The 27,568-nt window shown below is 38.9% G+C and overlaps 1 long non-coding RNA gene across 1 annotated transcript in view; it reads left to right on the top strand.

The window, feature by feature from the left end:
* The window catches only part of LOC137220891 (uncharacterized), a 347,504-nt gene extending 321,763 nt beyond the window's left edge, over positions 1 to 25,741 (top strand). The window contains exon 3 of the long non-coding RNA XR_010941829.1: positions 25,692 to 25,741. This is a non-coding gene — a long non-coding RNA (uncharacterized lncRNA). The remainder of the gene's footprint in view (positions 1 to 25,691) is intronic.
* The last annotated feature ends 1,827 nt before the right edge of the window (positions 25,742 to 27,568 follow it).

The following is a 27,568-nucleotide window of genomic DNA, read 5'->3' as shown; positions in this document are numbered from 1 at the left end:
TAAATGAAAAAAATTATTTGCCAGCTCATCTCTTGGCCTTCTCCTATCCCCTTCAGCAGGAGAAGATATCAAAGCGCTGAAATTTAAAACAATAGGAAAGGCAAGTCCTGCATCTTCTTGAATAAATCCAGTTCCCCTGAGCACTGGAGAGAATGCCATTAAACCCCAAATTGGTCAGAAAGACTGGGCATCTTTCTGGGAGCTCTGAGAAAGCAAAAGAAATGAAAAGGAAAGCATATAATAAAAGCAAGAAGGAAAAACATTTTTCAGCTATAGCTGTATCCTACCCTGCTTTATCCTTTAGTTTGGGCAGCAATCGCAGACCCATATGCTAAGCAGTGGAAGACATTTTTCAGAAGCATTTGTCTCTTTGGGAGGCTTCTAAGCTTGTTTTATTGGCAACTATGAAACCACCACTGGGTCTGTCATGTGGTTATCCTACAGATGGTTTGCATGGGTGGCTTGTTTCTACTGAATGAAATTTCCCTTTGGACTCCGGTTTGGATTTAAGAAATTCATGCACTATTTAGTCTTTACTTTCTTTTGGTAAAATTCTCACACTGTTTCACCTGTAGACCCATTGTCTTTGGAGCTTTTGATGGCTAAGAAGGAAGTAGCATGGCAGAAGCCTAGTCAAATAGCACTGATGCAAAGGAACAATCTCTGAAGCTTCATCAGCCGTCATGGTCAATTCCAGTTTGGATGGGCGGCAGGTAGTCTGGCAGTTTTCTCGGCGCATACAGAAAGCAGCGTCCACTGGAAGCTCAAAAAAAATCTTACAGAATTTCACCTAAAGACAGGCGGCAATCTTTTATTACACATGTGGGTTTGAGTTTTATTTTTTCTTCTTCTCTTCTCCAAAACAATCACAGTTACACATACAATTCATGGCAGGGACATTTATGGGTACCTAAGAGAGAGCAGTCCTTTCAGATACATTCATTTCAGTATTACCACTTTAAAAATAGAATGCAGAAGTATATAATGCATCATTCTAGTTTGCAGAGGAAAAAAGTTGCACTGTAACTTTTTGAAGACTTTGGTTTCATTTTCACTTCTTCAGTTGCCAAAAAAATTTAAACTGATTGTGCTTTTCACAGGGCCAAAGAGGTAACTGACTGGTATGTCATGACATTGGCTTTTTTGGGTTATGCGGAAATGGGTCTGAATGGCTACACAACTGCTCACTGGTGGGTGGACTCTGGTACGTTACTTATCATTTCTAAATCTCTTTTTCCATCTGTAAAATGGGATAGCATGGCCTTACTCAGGGTTGATGTGAAGATTAAATAATACAACATGCAAAATCTTAGCAAAGGGTTGTCACTTAATAAACTCAGTTATTGCTTATTGAGTACTCTCTCTTTGCTAGGCTCTGCTTTTTGCACTTTACATGTTTTAACTCAGCTAATTTTCATAACAACCTTACATGCTAAGCAATATTATAACCCCCTGCTCAACTGGGAAAACTAAGGCAGAAAAAGGTTAACTTTCCCAAGGAAGCAAAGGGAGTAATTAGTGGCAGTGGAATTTGCTCCCATACTCTTAATCACTACTCCATTTTTGCCTCTTCATGTAGTATATAGATGACCAAAGAATTTTAATTCTCCTTGCCACCAACTTTATGAACCTTTATTTCCCTTACCTGTAAAACTGATGTGATTAGAACACTGGCTTTTAAAAGAGGTAGGAAACACCTTGAAATTGGACACGGCTGGACCCGGTCCTATGAAGATTCCGATTTTGTAGTATTTATTTATTTCTAGTCTTGGAATGTGAATTTTTCTGATGCAGAGGTCATTCTGATGCAAAGCACCAGAAAGGTAATCAGGGTAGAAAAAGTCATACTAACCAGGAAAACATTCTTAACTTTCTGTTGTCTGAAATTTTACATCAATCCACATGCAGAGGAAAGTCTCCGTTTTTGAAAATGGTAACATATATCTCCTCTCAGAGGGTAACTAGAGTCAAGATATGGCTATAATTTTTGCCGCTCCAAGGTTTCACCACCTGTTTCTCCTTTGTAAGTGACCTTTGGACTTTTATTCACGTGGAGGTGTCATGCTTTTTTGTAGTTGAAACAATTCTCATTTCAGGAATGTGTTTGGCAGTAGCCTCCCCCCTTCTTACATGGCAGTAGTACAATAGAGGCTTTTAAGCTACTCTTAACAGAATTACCCCATGCTGTTTTCTTTTTCTGATATGTCTTTGCCTTTAGTTCATTTTTAGTACTTATGAAAGATTGCATGTTTTTTATAAGCATTCATCTGCACCAAGCGTAAGTTGTAATCAAATTCCTTAATATTAATAAATGGCAGATGGAATTTTTTATGGCATGGGAAGAAAAAAACGAATTTAAGTTCACTGTGCTGCTAAACATTAATCTAAATGGATCTCTTTCTTATTATATCAACCAGCTTACCATCTTTACAGATGCATGTGCCCATTCTAACTTGAAGTAGCAGGGTAACATCTGCTGACCCAGAAATGTCCTTAGGCAATGAGTGTGCCTGTGTATGCATGTGTGCACATGCACACTCCTTGTTATCTGAGAACATCTATAGATTAAAAATAAGACATATTAGAAAAAATCATTGTGAAACTTATACACTGAGAGCATCTGAAGATTTGATATCTGGCATCATCAGGAAAGCAAAACCGACAAACGATTGTCTTTTTAAAATGATCCCTTGCATAGAAAAAAAGGGAAGCAAGGCTTTTGTTGTTTTTTTGTTTGTTTGTTTTGTGGTACGCAGGCCTCTCACTGTTGGGGCCTCTCCCGTTGCGGAGCACAGGCTCCGGACTCACAGGCTCAGCGGCCATGGCTCCCGGGCCCAGCCGCTCCACGGCATGCGGGATCTTCCCGGACCAGGGCATGAACCCGTGTCCCCTGCATTGGCATGCAGACTCTCAGCCACTGCGCCACCAGGGAGGCCCCTAGGCTTTTGCATGTTTGTTTTCTATTCTTTGCTCCATTTTTTATTAGGTCCTATTTGACTTACTCAAATCTGCTTTTAGATTTAACAAATCAACAGCAACAACAATAGCAGTGACAAACAAAACAAAAACCAAATATGATAAACTCATTACGCATTAAAGTACAAATGATTCATATGGGATACTTATAAAGGGAAGCAAGTCTTGAGCCGAATACAAGACAATTTTTTAAATGGTTAAATGAGTGCGTATTACCATGTCACAGTCACAGTTCTAAATGATTTGGTGTGTATTATTTAACTATCACAGCAATCCTATGAGATGGGGGCTATTATTGCTGTTCCCACTTTGCAGATGAAGAAACTGAGTCTCAGAGATGTTAAGCAACTCATCTTAAGTCACTCAGCTAGAAATGATGGATCCAAGATTTAATCTGACCCCATAGCTTGAGCTCTTTGTCAACACTGGCACAGCTTTCCAGTTGGGTGAACCAATAGGTCAGAGGTCCAAATATCCAACTGTTAGAAGTAAAATGTTGTTGCTTAGACTAAAAGGAAAACATGGGACCACTGTTCAGCTGCTATGAAAATCAAGTTGCTCAGCCATGAAGTTGAGAGTCATGGGAGAAGCAAGAAAAAAACACAGAATGGAGAAGGCAAAAGAAAAATGGAAAAGAGAGGCTACAGAAAACAGAAGTAGCCATGCAGAGGCAAATGAGCTTGCCAGTCTGAAGAGTAGAGAAGAATGCTAGCTTCAAGGAAAGAGAAGACAGCCCTTTAACAAGCAGCTTAAATCTCCACACCCCCGCAGGGCACTAGGGTGCCACATTAAAAATACATCTGTCATTGGACAACTCTACAGTGGGAGCAGGTCCTGGGACATTTAAGGAAAGGACTAGCCAGTTCCTGCTTCCTGCCTTAGCCTCTGAGGGTATGACTCCTTTTTACCTCATCCCACTTTGTGCTAATCAGGACAGATGAAGGAAAGGCTTATTTGGGAATGAGATGAAGTCATTCACTCTGCTGCAATAGAAAGCTAAACTGTGTTACAGTAGAACATACAAGTTATAACATAAAACACAGAAAGTCTGTATGCATCCCTAAGTGTGTACTCCAGACTTGAAGGAAGATCATAGAATACCCTTCTAAGAAAACTCATTTTATCTTTGAACAAACTGAGGCAGAGTACCTGGTATATAGTTGACTCTCAGTAGATGAGAGAGACAAAGAAGGAAGAAATAAAGAGTGATGGCAAGGAAGAAGGAGGTGGGGAGAGGAAAGGAGACCGAACATGTGCATAAATGACTAGTTATGTGAGCATTGTATCTTCATTAACTTAGGTGCTTTTTTTTTTTTTTTTTTTTTTTTTTTACTTAATTACTTTATTTTTTGGCCGCAGTGCACAGCATGTGGAACTTCCCTGACCAGGGATTGAACCCGTGCCCCCTGCTGTGGAAATGAAGAGCCTTGACCACGGGACCTCCAGGGAAATGCTAGGTGCTTTTTTTTTTTTTTTTTTTTTTTTGTGGTACTTGGGCCTCTCACTGTTGTGGCCTCTCCCATTGCAGAGCACAGGCTCCGGACACGCAGGCTCAGCGGCCATGGCTCACGGGCCCAGCCGCTCCGCGGCATGTGTGATCTTCCCGGACCGGGGCACGAACCCACGTCCCCTGCATCGGCAGGCGGAGTCTCAACCACTGTGCCACCAGGAAAGTCCCTAGGTGCTTTTTAATGAGACATGATAGGCAGCCAAATGCAACCGGTTGAAATAAACCAATAACTCATAGAGTCACAAAACCAGTTAATGGGTATTTTAGAGGAAAGACTTCTCAACTGAACCAGTGCTTAAACAGTTTTAAATGGCTGATTAAACCCATCTATTTTATTTTAAACTAGTGAAACTGAACCTCAGTTAGTCTTCCATAAATCCTAGATTTCTATAAATGTGATAAGTAATTGGGAGTTATCATCATCCCAAAGCTTTCTAATGTGCCAAATATTTAACAGAGTGAGTTAGAATATATTTTTCTGGCCAATTCATTGATCTTTCGGTACATTCAATGAGTAATCCTTTCAAAATGGCAGACTTACCTGAAGAGAGTAAAGCTAATCTGTCATACAAAATAGAGTTTACTGTGAGGGAGCAGAGATGGTGTCCTGCCTTTCTTTTCTTTAATCCTTCTTCATAGGTATTGCTATTGGTATTCATTCGATCTAACCACAGTGCCCGAATCTTATTCACAGCATTAAGGTGTACTATATTGTAAGAATGTTGACGTCTACTGTGACTTTAAAGGTTAAATAATTCTTTTTCTTATACCCTAATCTCCTTGAAGATTCTAGAGTCCTTTTTAAAAATTTGTTAATATACATTCTATCTCTATGTTAACAACTTCTGGTTATAAACAATATGCAGGTTTGGGATTATCCCTTTTTTAAAACTCTCTTGATGGTGCTGGATTTTTGATGCTTCGTCCCCACCAGTAGATTCACTGTGAGTCAGAAAGACATATAAGTGGAGACTTACAAAGAGAGACATTTTACTCCTTGTGTTACTAATGCAGGAATCCTACACTATGCTCTGACTCCTGTTGATAAGGCAAAGAAAAAGGGGAGCACCGTGCAACAAGATCATTTTCTAGAGGAGAAGACAATTGCTTGGGAAATTAATATTTTGAGCTTTGATTCCCTAATATGTTTTGTACAAAGTTGGCTGTATTGTCTTTCCACAAGTCTGACACATGAATACCATTTTCTCCATTTTTTAAGAAAGATGCAAATATCCTAAGTAAAGTTGGCTGACACCAAAGGATTTTTTTCAAGAAGATAAATCCTTAGTTTAGGGGTTTTGTTCTTTTTACTCTGCAACCCACTGGGTCTTACACCTGTGAAACAGTACCATGACTGATGATTGTAATAGATGCCTGATGCTATCAAAATGTAAACCCTTATCTAGAGTTTGATACTAAAGAAGGCAGAAAGGCCTGCAACAATTTTAGAAAGAGTTCTGCTCCTCAGTAATTAACAATTTTATTTTTTAAACTTATTTTATTATTTTATTTATTTATTTTCTTGGCCACACTGTGTGGCTTGCGGGATCTTAGCTTCCCCACCAGAGATTGAACCCGCGCCCTTGGCAGTGAAAGCATGGAATCCTAACCACTGGACCCCCAGGGAATTCCCAACAATTAACAACTTTAAAATTTGGTTCCCTTAAGTGTTATATTAACTGTGTGGGAAAATTCAATTATCTGCAACAACTTTTGATGCCCAATAAGCCAGTGTCTTGCTCCTGAAGTAAATAATCCATTCTAGACATAGTGTATAGAATTAAATCTGGGGTACGTTTCAAAGTTTCAGTCCTGGCTTTCGCCATTTCCAAGTGCTGTGACCTTCAGCAAGTTACTCAGACTCTCTAAATCTCAGTTTTCTCATGTAGAAAATGGGAATATTAAGGCCTGTCTCACAGTGTTGAGGAATGTGCATTGAATATGACACAGTAGACATCCTTAATAAATGGCAGATATTTTTACTTTAAATATTTCACTTTAAATGTATTTGGAAGGAATATGTTGAGTTTCTCAACAGTAATTAATGGCACTGTATTTTCCAACAACTTTGAAGTCATGCCCTCTAAATATAATTAGATGAAATTCTCAGCACAAAGGTGTAAGTTCATCAATAGTCGTTAGTCCCGCTGTGTCCCTGCATGATCTCCAGCAGTCCAAAGAGTCTCCACAGACCAAATTGCTGGAAGATTATATTCTGTAGTCAAATGGTGTGCAGGTCACCTTACTGTTCCCTGCCTAGGCCATGTCAGGGCCATGCACACACAGCCTCAATCTATCAGGCTAGACCTAAAGAAAGGACCTAAAGTGTTTGTAACCAATAAATGAGCAATAGGAAGTTTCCATTTAATAAACACATACTGTGGGTTCTAAATAAGAAAGTTTTAGGTTGAAGTCTTGACTCTGCCTTCATTAGCTGGATGACCTTGGTATGCTTTCTTTTGCTCTTTTTAAATATGTGGATGACAGTATATTCACTTCAGAGGGCTTAAATTGAATAGTGAATGTTAAGGGTATTTAGTACATTGTTAGCTTCTTTTGGAACCTCCTCCTTCTTTTGCCCTCATGATATCTTCTGGGTTTCCTCCAGCCTCACAGCCTGCTCCTTCTCAGTCTCCCTGCCAGCCCCCTGCCCTGCTTTACAAGAAATGGAGTGCCTGCAGGCTCCGACGGTGGTCCTTCTACCTACATACTTGCCCTAGGCATCCTCATCCCATCCCACATCTTAAAGCGCCACCTAAATTGTCAATGAAAGCTCTAACTTCCAACTTATGAACACTGCTGCAGTAGTTTAAATTGGCCAGAATTTTACAGAAAGGGTCAAATTAGCATAAAATCAACATCTATCTGACACTGAAATCCAGCTATTGTAAAAATGCAAGAGGGAGAGAGAAAAAAATGGATGATTTAGTACCAGTCACCCAAGTATCAACTTGCAAACAACAAAAAGAGAAGGAAACATTGGAGTGTTTACTTGACTTGCTTGAGCCAAAGAAATCATGCAGTTTTTCCATATGATAGTGCAGCTTATCCTTTAATTAAAAATTTAAAAAAACAGTTTTTGAAGGTTAAGAGTTCTATCTAAAACTTCACATCATTTTCAAGGAAAATTAATGAAAATTATTAATTGTTATAGCTCATTTATAAGAAACTCGATGAGAACATTATGAAGAATTAGTGAAATTATGATCAGATGGAATAATTAAAGATCAATTCTGAAATAATCACATAATTCTAGCTATACGCTGTATTGCTCTTCATTAATCAGAGATAATCTGGAATTGCAATACTTAATTAAATGCAGAAAAGTGTTTGTGTGTTCTGGCTGTGAAAGGAGATAATTGGAGAGTACAGAAGCTGTACAGTTATCAGCTTTTGCTGATTTTTGGAGTCTAGAAATATAAATTCTGCAGTGTGGGGGGCTGATCATTTTGTGGACTGGGGAAATCTGACCTACTGTAGATATTCCTGTTTTCAATGAGGTAATACTCGTCTCTTAATCCTGAAAAAAAAAGGGCTTTTAATTCATCAATAAGAAGAAAGTAATGCACCTAATTTTGGCAGATGTATTAGATCTCAAAGGCCCATGGACAAATTCCATCTCACTTTGTTTTCTTCTCTGCCAAATTAGCAATCTACTGGCTAAAATCCTCAGTGTTCCTTGAAAGAGAAAGTAATTCATTCTTTCTCCCATTTGTAAAATAAGGTCATGTATAATTCTCCTATCGATCTTTATTTCTCTGTAGGAACTACAGTGAAGTCACACATCAATTTCAAATGCAATTTTTAAAAGTTTTATTAAGTTAGAATTTACATACAGTAAAATGCACCTATTTAAGATATGTATCAATGACTTTTGACAAATATATATACCCATGATATCACCGTGACAATCAAGATATGAAACATTTCATTCACTCCAGAAATGTCCTTGTGCCCCATTCCAGTCGATTCCTACTCCCATCTTTGGTACAAGGCAACCACTGTTCTGCTTGTCTCATAATATAGATTACATACGTCTTTTCTAGAATTTTATCTAAGTGGAAGTATACAATATGTACTTTTTCTAGGTCTGACTTATTTTGCTTGGCATGATATTTTTGAGATTCATTCCTCCTAACTCATCCCTTTTTTATTCCTCTTAACTCCTTTTTTTTAATTCATTGGATGAATATGCCACAATTTACTTATTAACTTTTGATAGAGGTTTGGTTTATTTTCAATTTTGAGCTATTATGCAAAAAGCTACTCTGAACCCTTGTGTATAAGTCTTTTGTTTGGTCATATTGCAAATCACTTTTCATATTGTTTTATTTCAATTGTTCATTCTTGTTCACTGTATCAACCAACTAAAAATAAATTTCCAAAATATCTCCAGGATGGAGGAAGATTGCTTTCCATGCTGCATGTGGAAATATAGTCAAATATAGAAATGTCTTCTTTTTGTAAAGAAAACACTTACATACGTCATTTCCTTTCTTCTTTGCATCGTGCTTTTGCAATAAGTAGGGAAGATACTATTACTGCTCTTAACTTACAAATTTGTCAGTTGGCTCTTAGAGGAGTTAAATGATTTACTGAACACCAGCCAGTTGATAAGTGCTACCATCAAAACCAGAACCTGCATTGCAAGTTCTCAATCTGGTGCACTTTCCACTCTGCCATGTAGATTTTTCTTTTTTTTTTTTTTACTTCCTTCAACACATAATTTTTAAGTTCCTTCTGCTTACCTAACACTGTGTTAGAGTATAGGGAGTCGCATAACAACAACTACAAAAATCCATGTGTTCTCTCGAGGCATTTGTTAAATTGAGAAGACAATACATGTACATGAGAGAAATAGAGCGCATTTATAAGGCAATTAGTTAAGGTTGTTAGAAACTTGCATTCTGTGCTGCATTGAAAACAGGTGATGAATTAATAAATCACTAAATAAAGGGGTAGGGAATTATCAGGAAGAGGTTCATTAAGGAAGTGATTTTTCTGCTAGACATTGAAAACCAAAAAGTATGGATTGAGATAGAAGAGGTAAGAAGAAAAGCCAAGTATGTATGTCTATGTGATGAGGAAGAATTTGGAATCAGTGGGACTGAGAGGATTTACTTTCAGATTGAACCCGTAGGGTGGGGCGAGTTGAATGTCAAGTCCAATTATATGGAATGGACAGCAGGGAGACGTTGTAGATTCTACAACGGGGGATGGTGAATGACATGGTCCAAGTGATGTTTTAGAAAGGATCCATTGGTTGCAGCTTGCGGAATAGGGTAGACCTAAGAATGACCATCAAATAGACTCATTAGGAGAGTATTATAACCTAGGTATGAGGTGATGAAGATCCAGACCAAGGAAAGGAAAAGTGAAGTGTAAATGTTTTTAAAAAACCAGACAAGCTATTACCACTCTTCACTGATTGGTATCCTAATTCTGAGGCATTCAAACAAAATTTTTCTAGAGACTAAATGTCCTTGTACTAACAGAACCAGGTTTCACAGCCCCAGAAATGACTATAAAGCTGTGCTTTATAGGACTTAATTTTGGCCTGAAGCTTCATTCCTTTTACTACAATTCACCGCCTGTCAACTTACCAAAGGATGCACTGACTTGCTGATTTCAGCTTCTCTCTTTAGAATATAGTTTAAAATAGCACCCATCAGTCTTAATCTCAAGTATTTTCCAAAATGTCTCCCAAATTAATAAGTGCAGGATTAGAAGCAGTGACCCTGTAGGGGACTATGACAAAAATAGCTCACCCATAATTAGACATGAAATCTTCTTTCATTGAGCTATAGGATATTGGCCAAACTCAGCAGCTTTCCTACTGTGCTGTGTCAAGGGCTCCTTAAAGCAAGTGCACCCCAAGTTCTCTCCCCTGTGGCCCAGTGATCTGGTGGATGCTTTTATTTTGTTCCCCGTTTTCAGGCTACCAACTTCAGCCTCATTCACGGTGTCCTAGGCACACATGTAGCTTGGATCCTGGTAATTAAATTAACTGTCCTCCTAAGCAGACCTCAGTTAAAGGTGCATGTGGACCATGGCAGATCAAAGACGCTCCTTCACAACATACACACTCTCTAGAAAACAGACTAAAGCTGTAATGTTTGATTGATTCGGAAGCCAAAGGAGCTCTTAACCAGAAATGTATAATAATGAAGTTAAGTTACTCTTATCTTTCTGAAATGAGTCCAGTGATTGTTTCTATGCATTGCCACTGGGAAGACCCCATAAACTTGGGGAAAAGACAAACTTCAGATCTTGCTCTGTGTGCGTATGCTCCATGCACAATAGTCATTTGATCTCAGACATGTGACTTGCCTTTCTCTGCCTCAGGTTCTTCATCTGTAAAGTTAAAATAATACTGGTACTTGCTCCAAAGAGTCAAGAAATATTCAATAACGTGATCTATTTAAAGTGCTGAGTATTACGCCTGACTCATACCAAGCACTTAGATATCAATGATGATTTTTGACCCGGTGCTCCTGCTACTGTTGTTGTTTTATTGTTGCTACTGCTGTTGTTGCTTCAGCCCAAATTTTTAGAGATTCTTTTCAAGATATTTTCAGTGTAATAGGGGAAGCTGAAATATAAATACCCCATGGCAGAATTGTAAAAGTTCCATATATAGGTACAAGCAATATACTATGGAAATAGCAGAAGAAAGAATAATTCTGCAGGGGCAATCAGAGACCATTTGGTGGGTCAGATGCATGAAAGCTGAGCTTTGAAGGTAGAATTTTTCATTTAAACTCAGGCAAAGGAAGGCTGCTGGAGATTTTTGAAGGAAGACTCTAACCTGTATTTATCCACAACATTGTGAAAAAGGGGCGGTGTAAGAGAAAAATTAGAGGCCCAGAAAGAATAGCAGATTAGAAATGCGTACTTTTTGTTGACTGTTTTTGTGGGATGATGGACCAAAAGTAGGAGGGAGGCAGAGAAGTAGGACGGAGGCCAGAGTGACATGGTGAAGGGCTACCTTCTTGATCTATGGACTACATCCAGTCCATCAACAAGTCCTATGATTGAATACATACATACAAGTCCTATGATTGAATACATACATACATCTTGGAACTCATCCACTTTTCTCCCTCTTCCATTATTTGAGCTCTCAGCAGAATTTCTCACAGTGGACTCCTCTCTGCTTCTTGAACTTCATCCTGCTCTTGACTTTCATGACACACACTGGTTTTCCTCCAACCCCTTGGGTTCCCCTTCTCACTCTTCCAGATGTCTGCTACTCTGCTTGCCCATAGAACACACCAACCTTGGCATTTTCTATCTACATGCTCATCTACTTTCATGCCATAAAACACCACCTGTTTCCTAATGAGTGTCACATTTATGTCTCCTTTGTGAACTTATCACCAACTCCAGCCTCATGACCATAACTTCCAATCTGGCATATCTGCATGGATGTTGTCATGGGCATGCCAACATCCGCATCTTAGCCATATTTTCCTCTCCTAATCTTACCTGAGTTGTGCCATCTCACAAATGGCACTGCATCCACGTAATTGCCAAAGCTCAAGATCGAGAATTTTTCCTTGATTTGTTTCTTTCTTCCGACCTCCATATTCAGTTTATCAGTAAGGGCTGCCAGTGTTACCTCCAAAATCTCCCAAACCCTGCCTCTGTTCTCCATCTCTGCCGCTCTCATCATTGTCACTTGTGCTAAAGTAAAATATTTAGGAACTGGGCTAGTTTTGCCTCTTTTTGACCTCTGCAGTCGTGAACTACTCAGGAGCCAGGGTGATCTCTTAAAAACCTAATTCCAGTCATGTTCTTTCCTTTCATAAAAATCTTCACTTAACATCCAAACTCTATCCAACTTCAAAAGTCCTGTTTCTCTGACTTTTATTCTCCCACCTCCTACTCTGCTCATCACACCAACTTTCATTCTTTGCTTTGAATATACAACCTTGTTCCTGCTTAGGATACTTTGTGAGTGCTTTTCTTATTGGTCAGTACTTCGTTTTGGTGTCCTCTGTTCAGAGAACACTTTTTTTTCCCTAATCTCCCAATCTGAAGCCCCCTCCAACTCTCCCTGAGTTCATCATCCTACAGTAACCAGACAGTTTTATCTATTATTTATTTATTCATTCTTCCTCTCAGTTGCCTCCAATTAGAAAGTAAACTTTAGTAGAGAAGGAATCTTGTCACTTGTACTCAAAACTGTGTCCCAACATCTAAAATAGGGCCTAACATGGTAGTTGTTTAATAAATAATATTTAAATGAGTGATTTTTTTAGTGCTATCGTCCTGTATACAACTCAGTGTTCTTTCTTGCTTGGATTATTACAGCAAGCCAGCTCACTATTTGTATCACTTTAATATTCATCCCTCTAATTCAGTCTATACCTAGGATCTTTTAAAACTGCAATCTAATCATGACAGCCTCCTCTCTCTCATAAGCACATACCATACAAGACATGACCCACATCTACTTCTCCAGCTCGTCCCCTGCCACTCTCCCTTTAAGCTCAATGTGCCTCTTCTTCCTCTTTTTTTTTTTTTTTTCCTAAATGCACAAATAGTGGAAGATGATTGGAGATGTCTTCACTACATTTTTCAGTCATCAGTATTCAGGAATGCTGATAGTTTTCTACTCTTGCACCCTCACCATATAGCCTATGCACCCTGCACCAGCATGTTTTTGCAGGCTCCTTTTTAATTTGTAAAGCGAAGGAACAGGAGGCCCAAAGGTGATTACCAGTTAGAGCGGCTCATCATTAAAAAGGTCTGAGACTTGTGGCAAACGGATGACTGTAAGATACAGGTCAGATGGGTTTTGCACTATTCAGGCTCAGGCTGAATTACAAAAATTAAATAGCACTCTAATTAACCAGAGTACTTAGCACATAATTCAGATCTCTGGAACTCCAGCTGACTGTGGATTTTAAAAAAATTGCATAATGTACAAATAAAAAAACAAAACAAAACAAAATAAAACCCTGCTCTGGTTGGTTTTCCATATACAGGCTTCAAGGGTAAGAAAACATTGCATATTTCTGGAAAAACAGAATTATTCTTACTGTCCAGGAGAAAAAAGGTGAATTCTGTTTTTCAAAGAGAATAAAGGATTAACCTAGTGAGAAGTTTTGCATTCTGTTGTTAAGCACTGCACACATCCTGATTTGGACATTTTAGGACTATACCAGATGAATGCAAAGGACAGGAGATAAGGTGAAAACAAAATTGTAGGCAAGTTTTTTATCTGAATCAGCTTCCCTGGTTGCTTTCTGAAGGTGTAGGGTAACCGTTCTCCACCAAGTAGAATGCAACCTAGATGAACCTAAGATTTTCTAAATAAAGAGAATGACGACATCAGCAAAAATTACTTAAATTCCTGATAAAGAGATGCAAAACATATTAGGAAACTTCTAAGAGGGACTTCAGATATGAGAAGCCAAATACTACAGAAATTTTCAGATCACAGCCTCTGCATATAAAACAAAAAAATAAAATGAAGCCTGATTTTACTATTGCACCAGAGAAGCACTGGGAAATCACCATGAAATATGGGCAAATATAAAAGCTGAGACATGGAGCAGGCAAGTGGTTCCTTTAGAAATTAAAGATAATACCAACAAAGGGAAAATATAACAAAAATCCTGTGTTTCAAATACCTAAATTTCAAAAATCAATTAAAATATTTGAATTTAAGAGTTAATTTTATACTTATTACAGTAAGTCACTTCACTTTTTAATTTTCTTTTAAACATAATGAGGCTAATAATAATTGCTAACATTTATTGAACTTTTACTATGTGTCAGGTACTATGTTCAACACATTCATTATCCGATTTAAGCTCACAGCTTTGCAGCAGTGAGAATTACTATCTGTATTTTACAGATGGGGAAACTGTGATTCACAAACTCATAGTAAATTAGCCCAAGAACTCATAGATAGTAAATGGATGAGTTATGAATCTAGGGGTAACTGGTTCCAACATCCATGTTTTTAACCACTACCGTATGTTACCTCCCTAATTTATATTCTGCCTTTTCCATAGAAATGAAATGAATAGCTGTTTAACTAAAATTTGACCATATGGGGCTTCCCTGGTGGTGCAGTGGTTGAGAGTCCGCCTGCCGATGCAGGGGACACAGGTTCATGCCCCAGTCCGGGAAGATCCCACATGCCACGGAGCGGCTAGGCCCGTGAGCCATGGCCGCTGAGCCTGCACGTCTGGAGCCTGTGCTCCGCAACGGGAGAGGCCACAACAGTGAGAGGCCTGCATACCGCAAAAAAAAAACCTGACCATATGAATCACACTCATAAAGGACCATGGTCACTCATAATGTAGTGTTTGCTCATAATTTAAACTTTGGAGAAGTGGCTTGGGTGTTTTTCTTTTTGTCCATTTCAGAATACTGTTTGTCATGATGCTAACAGAGAAATCAGTTCTGTATTTTGTTCAGTTCTCTGCAGAGTTTGTCCTACAGTGATCTAGTCACTGCTGAAATCTAGGCCTTAGTCCTTATTTTTAAAAAAAGAGTAATTCATGGGCCTTACAGACATTCTTCACACTGTACTTTTCTTTATAACCAAGATGAGTGAAGGTATTTTATGCTCAATTAAAAAAGCTATTTGAAGGTTAAAATATTAAAGGAAATTACCCTGGAAGTTTTTTACCCTCTATATTCTTGTGCCCATTGAGTCATTTTGAGATCAAAACTTTTTTTCAGAATAAATGTATCTTAAAAGTAAGTACTTTTCTGGAGGGGGGGGCTTCATCAAAAATACATCTACATGTGGAACAACACCTAGAGAACATCTACTGAACACTGGCAAAATACCTCAGACCTCCCAAGAGGCAAGAAAATCCCCACATACCTGGGTAGGGCAAAAGAAAAAAAGAAAACCCAGAGACAAAAAATAGGGATGGGACCTGCACCTCTGGGAGGGAGCTGTGAAGGAGGAAAGGTTTCCGCACACTATGAAGGCCCTTCACTGGTGGAGACGGGGGTGGCAGGGGGGAAGCTTTGGAGCCACAGAGGAGAGTGCAGCAACAGGGGTGAGGAGGGCAAAGTGAAGAGATTTCTGCAGAGGATCAGTGCCAACCAGCACTCACCAGCCCGAGAGGCTTGTCTGCTCACCTGCCAGGACGGGTGGGGGCTGGGAGATGAGGCTCAGGATTCGGAGGTCAGACCCCAGGGAGAGGACTGGGGTTGGCTGCATGACCACACCCTGAAGGGGGCAAGTGCGCCACAGCTAGCCGGGAGGAAGTCCGGGAAAAAGTCTGGACCTGCCGAAGAGGCAAGAAACCATTGTTTCGGGGTGCACGAGGAGAGGGGATTCAGAGCACCACCTAAACAAGCTCCAGAGATGGGTGCGAGCCGTGGTTATCAGCTTGGACACCAGAGATGGGCATGAAATGCTAACGCTGCTGCTGCAGCCACCAAGAATCCTGTGTGCGAGCACAGGTCACACCCTAACCCCGGGAGCCTGTACAGCCCGCCGCTGCTAGGGTCCCATGATCCAGGGGCAACTTCCCCGGGAGAACACATAGCATGCCTCAGGCTGCTGCAACATCATGCTGGCCTCTGCCACCGCAGGCTCTCCCTGCATTCCAATTATAACAGTACCCCTCCCTCCCCCCACAGGAGTGAGCAAGAGCCCCCTAATCAGCTGCTGCTTTAACCCTCTCCTGTCTGGGTGGGGAACAGATGCCTGAGGGTGACCTACACACAGAGGTGGGTCCAAATCCAAAGCTGAACCCCAAGAGCTGTGCAAACAAAGAAGGGTATGGGAAATTTCTCCCAGCAGCCTCAGGAGCAGTGGATTAAATCCCCACAATCAACTTGATGTACCCTGCATCTGTGGAGTACCTGAATAGACAACAAATCATCCCAAAATTGAGGCAGTGGACTTTGGGAGCAACTGTAGAGTTGGGGTTTGCTGTCTGTGACTGACTTGTTTCTGATTTTTTTGTTTACCATAGTATGGTTTTTAGCGCTTGTTATCATTGGTGGATTTCTTTATTGGTTTCATTGCTATCTTCTTTTTTATTATTACTTCTTAATTTTAATAATTAATTTTTTTTTATTATTTTTTTTTCTTTCTTTTTTTCTCCCTTTTCTTCTGAGCCGTGTGGCTGGCAGGGTCTTGGTGCTCCGGCATGGTGTCAGGCCAAAGCCTCTGAGGTGGGAGAGCCAAGTTCAGGATATTGGACCACCAGACACCTCCCGGCCCCATGTAATATGAATCATAAGAGCTCTCCCAGAGATCTCTGTCTCAAAGCTAAGACCCAGCTCCAACCAACGGCCAGCAAACTCCAGTGCTGTACGCCCCATGCCAAAAAATTAGCAAGACAGGAACACAACCCCACCCGTTAGCAGAGAGGCTGCCTAAAATCATAAGGTCACAGACACCCCAAAACACACAAAATGCGGTTCTGCCCACCAGAAAGACATGATCCAGCCTCATCCACCAGAACACAGGCACCAGTCCCCTGCACCAGGAAGCCTACACAAGCCACTGAACCAACCTTACCCACTGGGAACAGACACCAAAAACAACAGGAACTACGAACCTGCAGCCTGCAAAGAGGAGACCCCAAAACAAACACAGTAAGTTAAAAGAAATGAGAAGACAGAGAAACATACAGCAGATGAAGGAGCAAGGTAAAAACCCACCAGACCAAACAAGTGAAGAGGAAATAGTCAGTCTACCTGAAAAAGAATTCAAAGTAATGATAGTAAAGGTAATCCAAAATCTTGGAAATAGAATGGAGAAAATACAAGAAACATTTAATAAGGACCTAGAAGAACTAAAGTGCATACAAACAATGATGAACAACACAAATTAAATTAAAAATTCTCTAGAAGGAATCAATAGCAGAGTAACTGAGGCAGAGGAATGGATAAGTGACCTGGAAGATAAAATAGTGGAAATAACTACAGCAGAGCAGAATAAAAAGAATGAAAAGAATTGAGGACAGTCTCAGAGACCTCTGGGACAACATTAAATGCACCAACATTCGAATTGTAGGGATCCCAGAAGAAGAGAAAAAGAAAGGGACTGAGAAAATATTTGAAGAGATTATAGTGGAAAACTTCCCTAACATGGGAGAGGAAATAGTCAATCAAGTCCAGGAAGCGCAGAGAGTCCCATACAGGATAAATTCAAGGAGAAACACACCAAGACACATATTAATCAAATGATCAAAAATTAAATACAAAGAGAAAATATTAAAAACAGCAAGGGAAAAGCAACAAACAACATACAAGGTTGTTGTAACCATACAACATAAGGTTAACAGCTGATCTTTCAGCAGAAACCCTGCAAGCCAGAAGGCAGTGGCAGGACATATTTAAAGTGATGAAAAGGAAAAACCTACAACCAAGATTACTCTACCCAGCAAGGATCTCATTCAGATTTGACAGAGAAATGAAAACCTTTACAGACAAGCAAAAGTTAAGAGAATTCAGCTCCACCAAACCAGCTTTACAACGATGCTAAGGGAACTTCTCTAGCCAGGAAACACAAGAAGAAGAGAAACACCTACAAAAACAAACTCAAACAATTAAGAAAATGGTAATAGGAAGATACATATCCATAATTACCTTAAATATAAATGGATTAAATGCTCCAACCAAAAGACATAGACTGGCTGAATGGATACAGAAACAAGACCTGTATATATGCTGTCTGCAAGAGACCCACTTCAGACCTAGGGACACATACAGACTGAAAGTCAGGGGATGGAAGAGATATTCCATGCAAATGGAAATCAAAAGAAAGCTGGAGTAGCAATTCTCATATCAGACAAAATAGACTTTAAAATAAAGACTATTACAAGAGACAAAGAAGGACACTACATAATGATCAAGGGATCAATCCAAGAAAAAGATATAATCATTGTAAATATTTATGCACCCAACATAGGAGCACCTCAATACATAAGGCAAATACTAACAGTGATAAAAGGGGAAATCGATAGTAACACAATCATAGTAGGGAACTTTAACACCCCACTTTCACCAATGGACAGATCATCAAAACTGAAAATAAGTAAAGAAACACAAGCTTATGTGACACATTAAACAAGATGGACTTAATTGATATTTATAGGACATTCCATCCAAAAGCAACAGAATACAGTTACTTCTCAAGTAGTCATGCAGTATTCTACAGGACAGATCATATCTTGCGTCACAAATCAAGCCTTGGTAAATTTAAGAAAATTGAAATTGTATCAAGTATCTTTTCCAACCACAATGCTACGGGACTACATATCAACTACAGGAAAAAAACTGTAAAAAATACAAACACATGGAGGCTAAACAATACATTACTAAATAACCAAGAGGTCACTGAATAAATCAAAGAGGAAATAAAAAAATACCTAGAGACAAACTACAATGAAAACACGATGATCCAAAACCTATGGGGTGCAGCAAAAGCAGTTCTAAGAGGGAAGTTTATAGCAATACAGTCCTACCTCAAGAAACAAGAAACATCTTAAATCCACAACCTAACTTTACACCTAAAGCAGTTAGGGAAATAAGAACAAAAAACCCCAAAGTTAGCAGAAGGAAAGAAATCATAAAGGTCAGATCAGAAATAAATGCAAAGGAATGAAGGAAACAATAGCAAAGATCAATATAACTAAAAGCTGGCTCTTTGAAGAGATAAACCATTAGCCAGACTCATCAAGAAAAAAAGGGAGAAGACTCAAATCAACAGAATGAGAAATGAAAAAGGAAAAGTAATATCTGACACTGTAGAAATACAAAGGATCATGAGATATTACTACAAGCAATTATATGCCAATAAAATGGACAAATTCTTAGAAAAGCACAACCTTCCTAGACTGAACCAGGCAGAAATAGAAAATATAAACAGACCAATCACAAGCAATGAAATTAAGACTGTGATTAAAAATCTTCCAACAAACAAAAGCCCAGGACCAGATGGTTTCACAGGCGAATTCTATCAAACATTTAGAGAAGAGCTAACACCTATCCTTCTCAAACTCTTACAAAAAATTGCAGAGGGAGGAACACTCCCAAACTCATTCTGTGAGGCCACCATCACACTGATACCAAAGCCAGACAAAGATGATGAGGCCACCATCACACTGATTCCAAAGCCAGACAAAGATGTCACAAAGAAAGAAAACTACAGCCATTATCACTGATGAACATAGATGCAAAAATCCTCAACAAATTACTAGCAAACAGAATCCAGCAGCACATTAAAAGGATCATACACCATGATTAAGTGGGGTTCATCCCAGGAATGCAAGGATTCTTCAATATATGCAAGTCAATCAGTGTGATACACCATATTAACAAATTGAAGGATACAATCATATGTTCATCTAATAGACACAGAAAAAGCTTTTGACACAATTCAACAGTGATTTATGGTAAAAAAAAAAAAAAACTTCCCAGGAAGTAGGCATAGAGAGAACTTACCTCAACATAGTAAAGGCCATATATGACAAACCCACAGACAACATCGTTCTCAATGGTGAACAACTGAAACCATTTCTTCTAAGATTAGGAACAAGGCAAGATTGCCCACTCTCACCACTGTTATTCAACATAGTTTTGGAAGTTTTAGCCACAGCAATCAGAGAAGAAAAAGAAAGAAAAAGAATCCAAATCAGAAAAGAAGAAGCACAGCTGTCACTGTTTGCAGATGATACTATACATAGAGAATCCTAAAGATGCTACCAGAAAACTACTAGAGCTAATCAATGAATTTGGTAAAGTAGCAGCATACAAAATTAATGCAGAGAAATCTCTTGCATTCCTATACACTAATGATGAATAATCTGAAAGAGAAGTTAAGGAAACACTCCCATTTATCATTGCAACAAAAAGAATAAAATACCTAGGAATAAACCTACCTAAGGAGACAAAAGACCTGTATGCAGAAAACTATAAGACACTGTTGAAAGAAATTAAGGATAATACAGATAGAGAAATATACCATGTTCTTGGATTGGAAGAATCAACATTGTGAAAATGACTATACTACCCAAGGCAATCTACAGATTCAATGCAATCCCTATCAAAGTAGCAATGGCATTTTTTACAGAACTAGAACAAAGATTTCACAATTTGTATGGAAACACAAAAGACCTTGAATAGCTAAAGCAACCTTGTGAAAGAAAAATGGAGCTGGAGGAATCACGCTCCCTGGCTTCAGACTATACTACAGAGCTACAGTAATCAAGGCAGTATGGTACTGGCACAAAAACAGAAATATAGATGAATGGAACAGAATAGAAAGCCCAGGGATAAACCCACGCACATATGGTCACCTTATCTTTGATAAAGGAGGCAAGAATATACAGTGGAGAAAAGACAGCCTCTTCAATAAGTGGTGCTTAAAAGCTGGACAGCTACATGTAAAAGAATGAAATTAGAACACTCCCTAACACCGTACGCAAAAATAAATTCAAAATGGATTAAAGACCTAAATATAAGGCCAGACACTATAAAATTCTTAGAGGAAATCATAGGAACAACACTCTTTGACATAAATCACAGCAAGATCTTTTTGACCCACCTCCTAGAGTAATGGAAATAAAATCAAAAGTAAACACATGGGGTCTAATGAAACGTAAACGCTTTTGCACAGCAAAGGAAACCATGAACAAGACGAAAAGACAACCCTCAGAATGGGAGAAAATATTTGCAAACGAAGCAACTGGAAAAGGATTAATCTCCAAAATTTACAAGTAGCTCATGCAGCTCAATGTCAAAAAAAAACCCAATCCAAAAATGTGCAGAAGACCTAAATAGACAGTTCTCCAAAGAAGATACACAAATTGCCAACAAACACATGAAAGGATGCTCAACATCATTAATCATTAGAGAAATGCAAATCAAAACTACAATGAGGTATCACTTCACACCGGTCAGAATGGCCATCATCAAAAGATCTAGAAACAAGGGCTTCCCTGTGGCGCAGTGGTTGAGAGTCCGCCTGCCGATGCAGGGGACACGGGTTCATGCCCCGGTCCGGGAAGATCCCACATGCCATGGAGCGGCTAGGCCCGTGAGCCATGGCCGCTGAACCTGCGCGTCTGGAGCCTGTGCTCTGCAACAGGAGAGGCCACAACAGTGAGAGGCCTGTGTACCGCAAAAAAAAAAAAAAAAAAATCCAGAAACAATAAATGCTGGAGAGGGTGTGGAGAAAAGGGAACCCTCTTGCACTGTTGGTGGGAATGTAAATTGATACAGCTACTCTGGAGAACAGTATGGAGGTTCCTTAAAAAACTGAAAATGGAACTACTATACAACCCAGCAATCCCACTACTGGGCATATACCCTGAGAAAACCATAGTTCAAAAAGTGTCATGTACCACAATGCTCATTACAGTTCTATTTACAATAGCCAGGACATGGAAGCAACCTAAGTGTCCATCGACAGATGAATGGATAAAGAAGATGTGGCACATATATACAATGGAATATTTTTCAGCCATAAAATGAAATGAAATTGTTATTTGTAGTGAGGTGGATGGACCTAGAGACTGTCATACAGAGTGAAGTAAATGAGGGAAAAACAAATTCCGTATGCTAACACATATATATGGAATCTAAAAAAAACGTTCTGAAAAACCTAGGGCCAGGACAGGAATAAAGACACAGACATAGAGAATGGACTTGAGGACACCAGGAGGTGGAAGGGTAGGCTGGGATGAAGTGAGAGAGTGGCATGGACATATATACACTACCAAATGTAAAATAGCTAGTGGGAAGCAGCTGCATCGCACAGGGAGGTCAGCTCCATACCTAGAGGGGGGGGGATAGGGATGGTGGGAGGGAGATGTAAGAGGGAGGGGAGGGCTTCCCTGGTGGCACAGTGGTTGAGAGTCCGCTTGCCGATGCAGGGGACACGGGTTTGTGCCCCGGTCTGGGAAGATCCCACATGCCGCTGGAGCGGCTGGGCCCGTGAGCTATGGCCGCTGAGCCTGCGCGTCCGGAGCCTGTGCTCCGCAACGGGAGAGGCCAGAACAGTGAGAGGCCCACGTAACGCAAAAAAAAAAAAAAAAAAAAAAGAGGGAGGGGGAATGGGGTTATATGTATATATATGCTGATTCACTTTGTGATACAGCAGAAACTAACAGAACATTGTAAAGCAATTATACTCAATGAAGATGTTAAAAAAAAAAAAGTCCTTTTTTATGAGGGGAGGGGAGAGGGAGTGGGCAAAATGTTCATGGATTTTTTTTTACTTTAAAATAGTTTTTATTTTAATATTTTTAATTGAATGGAAGATTCTTTAAATTCTATAGTGCTTTACAGTTTTCAAAAGTTTCACGTACATGATTTCATATAATCCCATAATAACCCTTTTTTTTTTACCTACACCTATCTTGCCTCTCCCCCCTTCCCTCTTCCCAGTGGTAACCACTGGTTTGCTCTCTATATCTATGAGTCTGCTTCTTGTTTTATTCTCTAGTTTGTAATATTTTTTATATTCCACATATGTGATATCATACAGTAATTTGTCTGAGTTATTTCACTTAGCATAATGCCCTCCAAGTCCATTATAGATTCTTTTTAAATACCTTTAAAGAATGGATCCCAACTTTACATTTATAATGTAGTTCTACATCACTAAAAAATGGGTTAGTTGTAATATTATGGCTACTGCCCTGAATTTTCTGTTAGAGATAGCAATATCCATAGTTCCTCTCAACTTAAATGAAGGTCTGCTTATAATTGGATAACTTATTCATTTATGCAGTAAACAAATATTTATTAAGTACTTGCTATATGCAAGGCACCCTTTAATGATAAAGAATATCATTTCCTTTATGGAGCTAACAGTCTAGTTGTAGCGGTTGGAAAGAAACACAAGCAAGAGGAAAATGTCAAATAATAAGAATTGCTATGAAGAATATAAAGCAGGATGACGTGATAGAATAATACTGATGGGTGAGTGTGGCCATTTTAAAAGGATGGTCAGAGAAGGCCTCATTGAAGATGTGACATTCTATCTGAGACCTTTATGATAAGAGTGAACCATGCAAAGTTCTTGGAGAAGAGCATTCCAGATGGAGAGAAAAGGGCAAAAGCCATAAAATGAAAATGTGTGATGTACGTGATGAATAGAAAGTCCATGTGTCTAGAGTGTAGAAAATGTCAGAGGAATGCTGACATGAAGGTGAAGATACCATCACGGGACAATAGACCTTGGTATGAAGTTGTAATTTTATTTTCATTGCAATTATAAACCATTGCAATTATAAACCAAGGTGATTTTCAACTTGGAGGATTAATTTGGGGCCGTAGGATTTAATCTAAGAACTTTGGATTTCACAGCTAGGACAGTTTCTTCTGGCCTCAGACAACAACAAGATATGGAAAAAATTGAAGGCCTTGAGCCTTAGTGTTACATTGAAGCTGGAGTTGAAGCCCTCAGATCCAGAGACCACTCATCAAGATGCACGTTACATGTTTAACTTAATCACTGTGCTGGGCACTATTTTAGGCACCAGTGATACAGCTGTGAATACGAAACGTTACTTGCCTTATATTGTAGGTAATAGAATAGAGGGAACATATTATAACACTGAGCACTCGCTGAGGGTTCTTTTTAATAATCTAGCTTCCCTGTTAGTTTTTCAGCTTCAGGACCTGACTGCATTATTCATCAACTGTGATTGCCCTAGAGCCTATTAAAATGCTTGACACATAGTAGGTGCTCAGTAATTCTTAACTGAATTGAAAATTAGCTTTCATCTCATTGATATGCAGTATTCCATTGTGTGTGTGTATCTTCTCTTTTTTCAAAACCATGTTCTATTTTTGAATATAAACATATTAGAAAATCATTTTTTTTTCCATGAAGGGTTTATGTTTTTACAGGGCTTTGCTATATTAGTCAATATATTATCTTCATTCTGTGACATGCAGTCTACCTTAATCCTGTGAATTTAAATCTCTATGGAATATATCTGTTTTGGGCTTCAATTATGTGAAATCAGTTAAATCCCTCAATTTTTTGTAAACAGTATTTTCATAGCCACCTAAATATGCCCTGTTTTGGTTTTGCACATCATAAAGGAAATCCTGAAATGGAGAATCTTTGTCCTTCCCTATTTCCATCTACTTACACTATTATTTTAAAAACTCACTAATTTATGATTATTGCAAAAGGCAATTTAAAATACCATCATATTTTGGTCTTTCTCTGGGTTTTTCCTTCACTCTCTGTGCTCCCGGTCCAAAGAAGTATGGACAGTTCCCCAAAAAGTGTCATGGTCTCTTTCATGGTGCCCATTCAACAGCATTGCAATGTCTTTTTCTCTCTTCTTATTCTCCCTATGTACTTTATCTTCAACCTTTTGTCTTTAGCTTAACTGTAGCCATTCCTAAAAGCCTTTGTTTAACCTTCCATATCTGGGTTAGCTGCCTGTGTTTGTCCTATTACCAGCTTTGTCACGTGCTATTGTAATTTCCATTACTCTAAGTTTCTTTTCTAGACTGTAAACTCCCCAAGGGCTGGGACTAGATTGTAATTACAATTCTAACGCCACCTCCTAACTCAGTGACTACCAAAGAGTGGACCTTTAACAAAAATGTACTGAGTGAATGAGTAAATGGATCAATTAGCTGTCATTTTCTGAGGCAGATAATAACTTAATTTGTTCTCATTGTCTGGTACATTTAAAAGGTCTTTGTTCATACCTGTGACTTTCCCTGTCTCCTGAGTTCTATTTTTATAATTTTCTTTTATTTTGTATAGTTTGGTACTTAGCGTGTTACTTCAGAGCAATATAGCTTTTAAGTCTGGGGTAGACAAGAAAGAGAAGACAATCTAGTGTTCATATAAATCTGCCCTTAGGACCCATTTCTCAAGAAAAAGCAGATAGGAAGGAGGAGTGGTGGTTGAAGATCTAGCAGCTGGTGTCATTAAGGAAGAAAACCTAGCATCCTTTCCACGTTCACTTTTATTCATTTGATATTCCAACTCACAAAGGCTCTGGCTTGACTGTTGACAGTCAACATGTGAGAACTATGGTTTCTACTCCTTTGTACAGGAAATCTGTGTGGCTGTATGAGAAGGAGTGAGAGATGGTATTTTCATCTCATGAATAAAAACTGTGTATCTTGATATTGCTGTCAAAGAGCTGAAGTTACTAAACCAATGATATACTCTCGGGGAAATATAGGTGAAAAAGCCTCTTTTTTCTTTCTTTTTTCCCTCTCCCAGCTCTTCACCAGCGTTCAATTCAACCCGAGGAACCAGGAACTGAGGAGGAAGTAAGTAATTGACATTCAAAGCCTCTATTTTTCGACGCCTTTACATTTTTCTTTTGCATCTAACTAGCAAGGATTTTTCCAAACAAGCTTTTAATTAGCAGGTGAGTTTAATTGATATGTGGGTTTCTCAGAAGGGGAAGGGACCTCAATGTGGAGGAGGAGGGGGGAGGGCTTCCATCACTCTCACTCACAATAGAAGACCATTAATTCATTTGCACCTGGATGTTTTAAAGGATCAATTTATTGTAGCAAAGAAAGAAGGCAGAGACTCAAAAGGTTGGAATCTGTCAGAGAAGAAAGAGAGGCACTATAATTTAACATGTTATGTGGATGATTTAAAACTTGGAAAAATATTGCTACTGATGTCCAAATAGAGGAACTAACCTATTTGCATAGACTCAGGTTCTGTCCAAGTGCTGAGAAAAGATTAGTGTTTCACAATCAATGAAGTTATTTTTTTTTTTAAAGTTTTTAGTAGGTAGGACAGTGGAAAATAAAACACATAGGTAGGTCAGTTTCATTGGTCTCAAAAGAGTAGTTTATTAATGTAAGTGAATGTGAGACTGTTTTAAAAGTGAAATCCAGGGTAGTCTTGCTTTTTATGGTGGTGGGAGAGAACACATATCCTGTGTTCAGTTTTGCAAAGTGGGAAGTTGCAGGAAGCATGGGAGGGTGTATACATCATCATTCAGAAACCATTAGTTGCATGCAACAGAGGCCAATACTGACTAATATAAGTAGAAAAACAGAAGAATAAATTTAAAGCATATTGGCTATGACAGAATCAAATGAATGGCTGAATAGTCAAGCCTCATAGAAGGATGAGGACTACAGAAGCTCTGAAATCTAGGTAAGAAACTAATGGAGGGTCTGATTGGTATCTGATTGGCGAAGCATGATTAAAATCCGCCCCCTCCCCCATTGACAAGGGAAGTGAGATGCTTCCATTCAACCAATATCATCTCTGGTGAGGGACAAAGTGTTCAACAAGTACAAAATTCTAGATGCTGATACAACTTTTGACCTCCCCTAAAACTTGATATATGTGTATAAACACATATGCACATAACGTATAACCTATACATGCATCTGTAGACATCTGTTGTCATATATGATTAACCAAAATTGTGATTACCAAATTTTCTTCCAGTATTCCAGCACCAATACGCCCTACTTGCTTCAGGATTATTATAGGTGTTGAACTGGCATCTTGAAATTCTGTGCCACATCAGATATTGCTAAAATGCATATTCTCCATTAGTCTGAGTGGAAGTCTGCCGTCCAGAGGAAGAAAATTCTCCTTTGATTCTCCGCAGCTAGCAACCAGAAAAAAATGGCTGCGCTTTTACCCTTTAAGATGCCTTTTCAGATTATTTGATATTTATTCTTTAAAAAGCCTTAAACAATAGCCTGAACCCTGTTGAGTTCACCATAGAACTGTAAGAGACTTGTATTTATTGGACAAATGGTAGTTACATAGACCACAGGGTCCTAGAAGAAAAGCCGGCTACATAAACATCTCCTGCCCCTAAATTTCTGCTTCAAAGATGGACCCAAAATGATTTTTATTGAGTATTATTACAGTAGAAAACAATTGTTTGCGATAGGAAGATATAGTTTATTATTTAAGAATGAACCACCCTCTTCAGGATAAATTTGGGGGATTCATCACACTTATCCTGAAGACTATATTTCCTTTTCTTTATTAGAAAACAGAATAAGTGAGGATGTTTGGAAGACTTTTGCCTGACCTCATGGTTAGTCCAAAAGGAAATGCATTACTATCTTTGGCAGAGTATTTAGTTTCATAACTTGGCTAACTTGGCT

This window comes from Pseudorca crassidens, chromosome 3 (assembly GCF_039906515.1).
Source record: "Pseudorca crassidens isolate mPseCra1 chromosome 3, mPseCra1.hap1, whole genome shotgun sequence".
NCBI classification, from domain to species: Eukaryota; Metazoa; Chordata; class Mammalia; order Artiodactyla; family Delphinidae; genus Pseudorca; species Pseudorca crassidens.
This window is presented reverse-complemented; position numbering and strand designations above follow the sequence as displayed.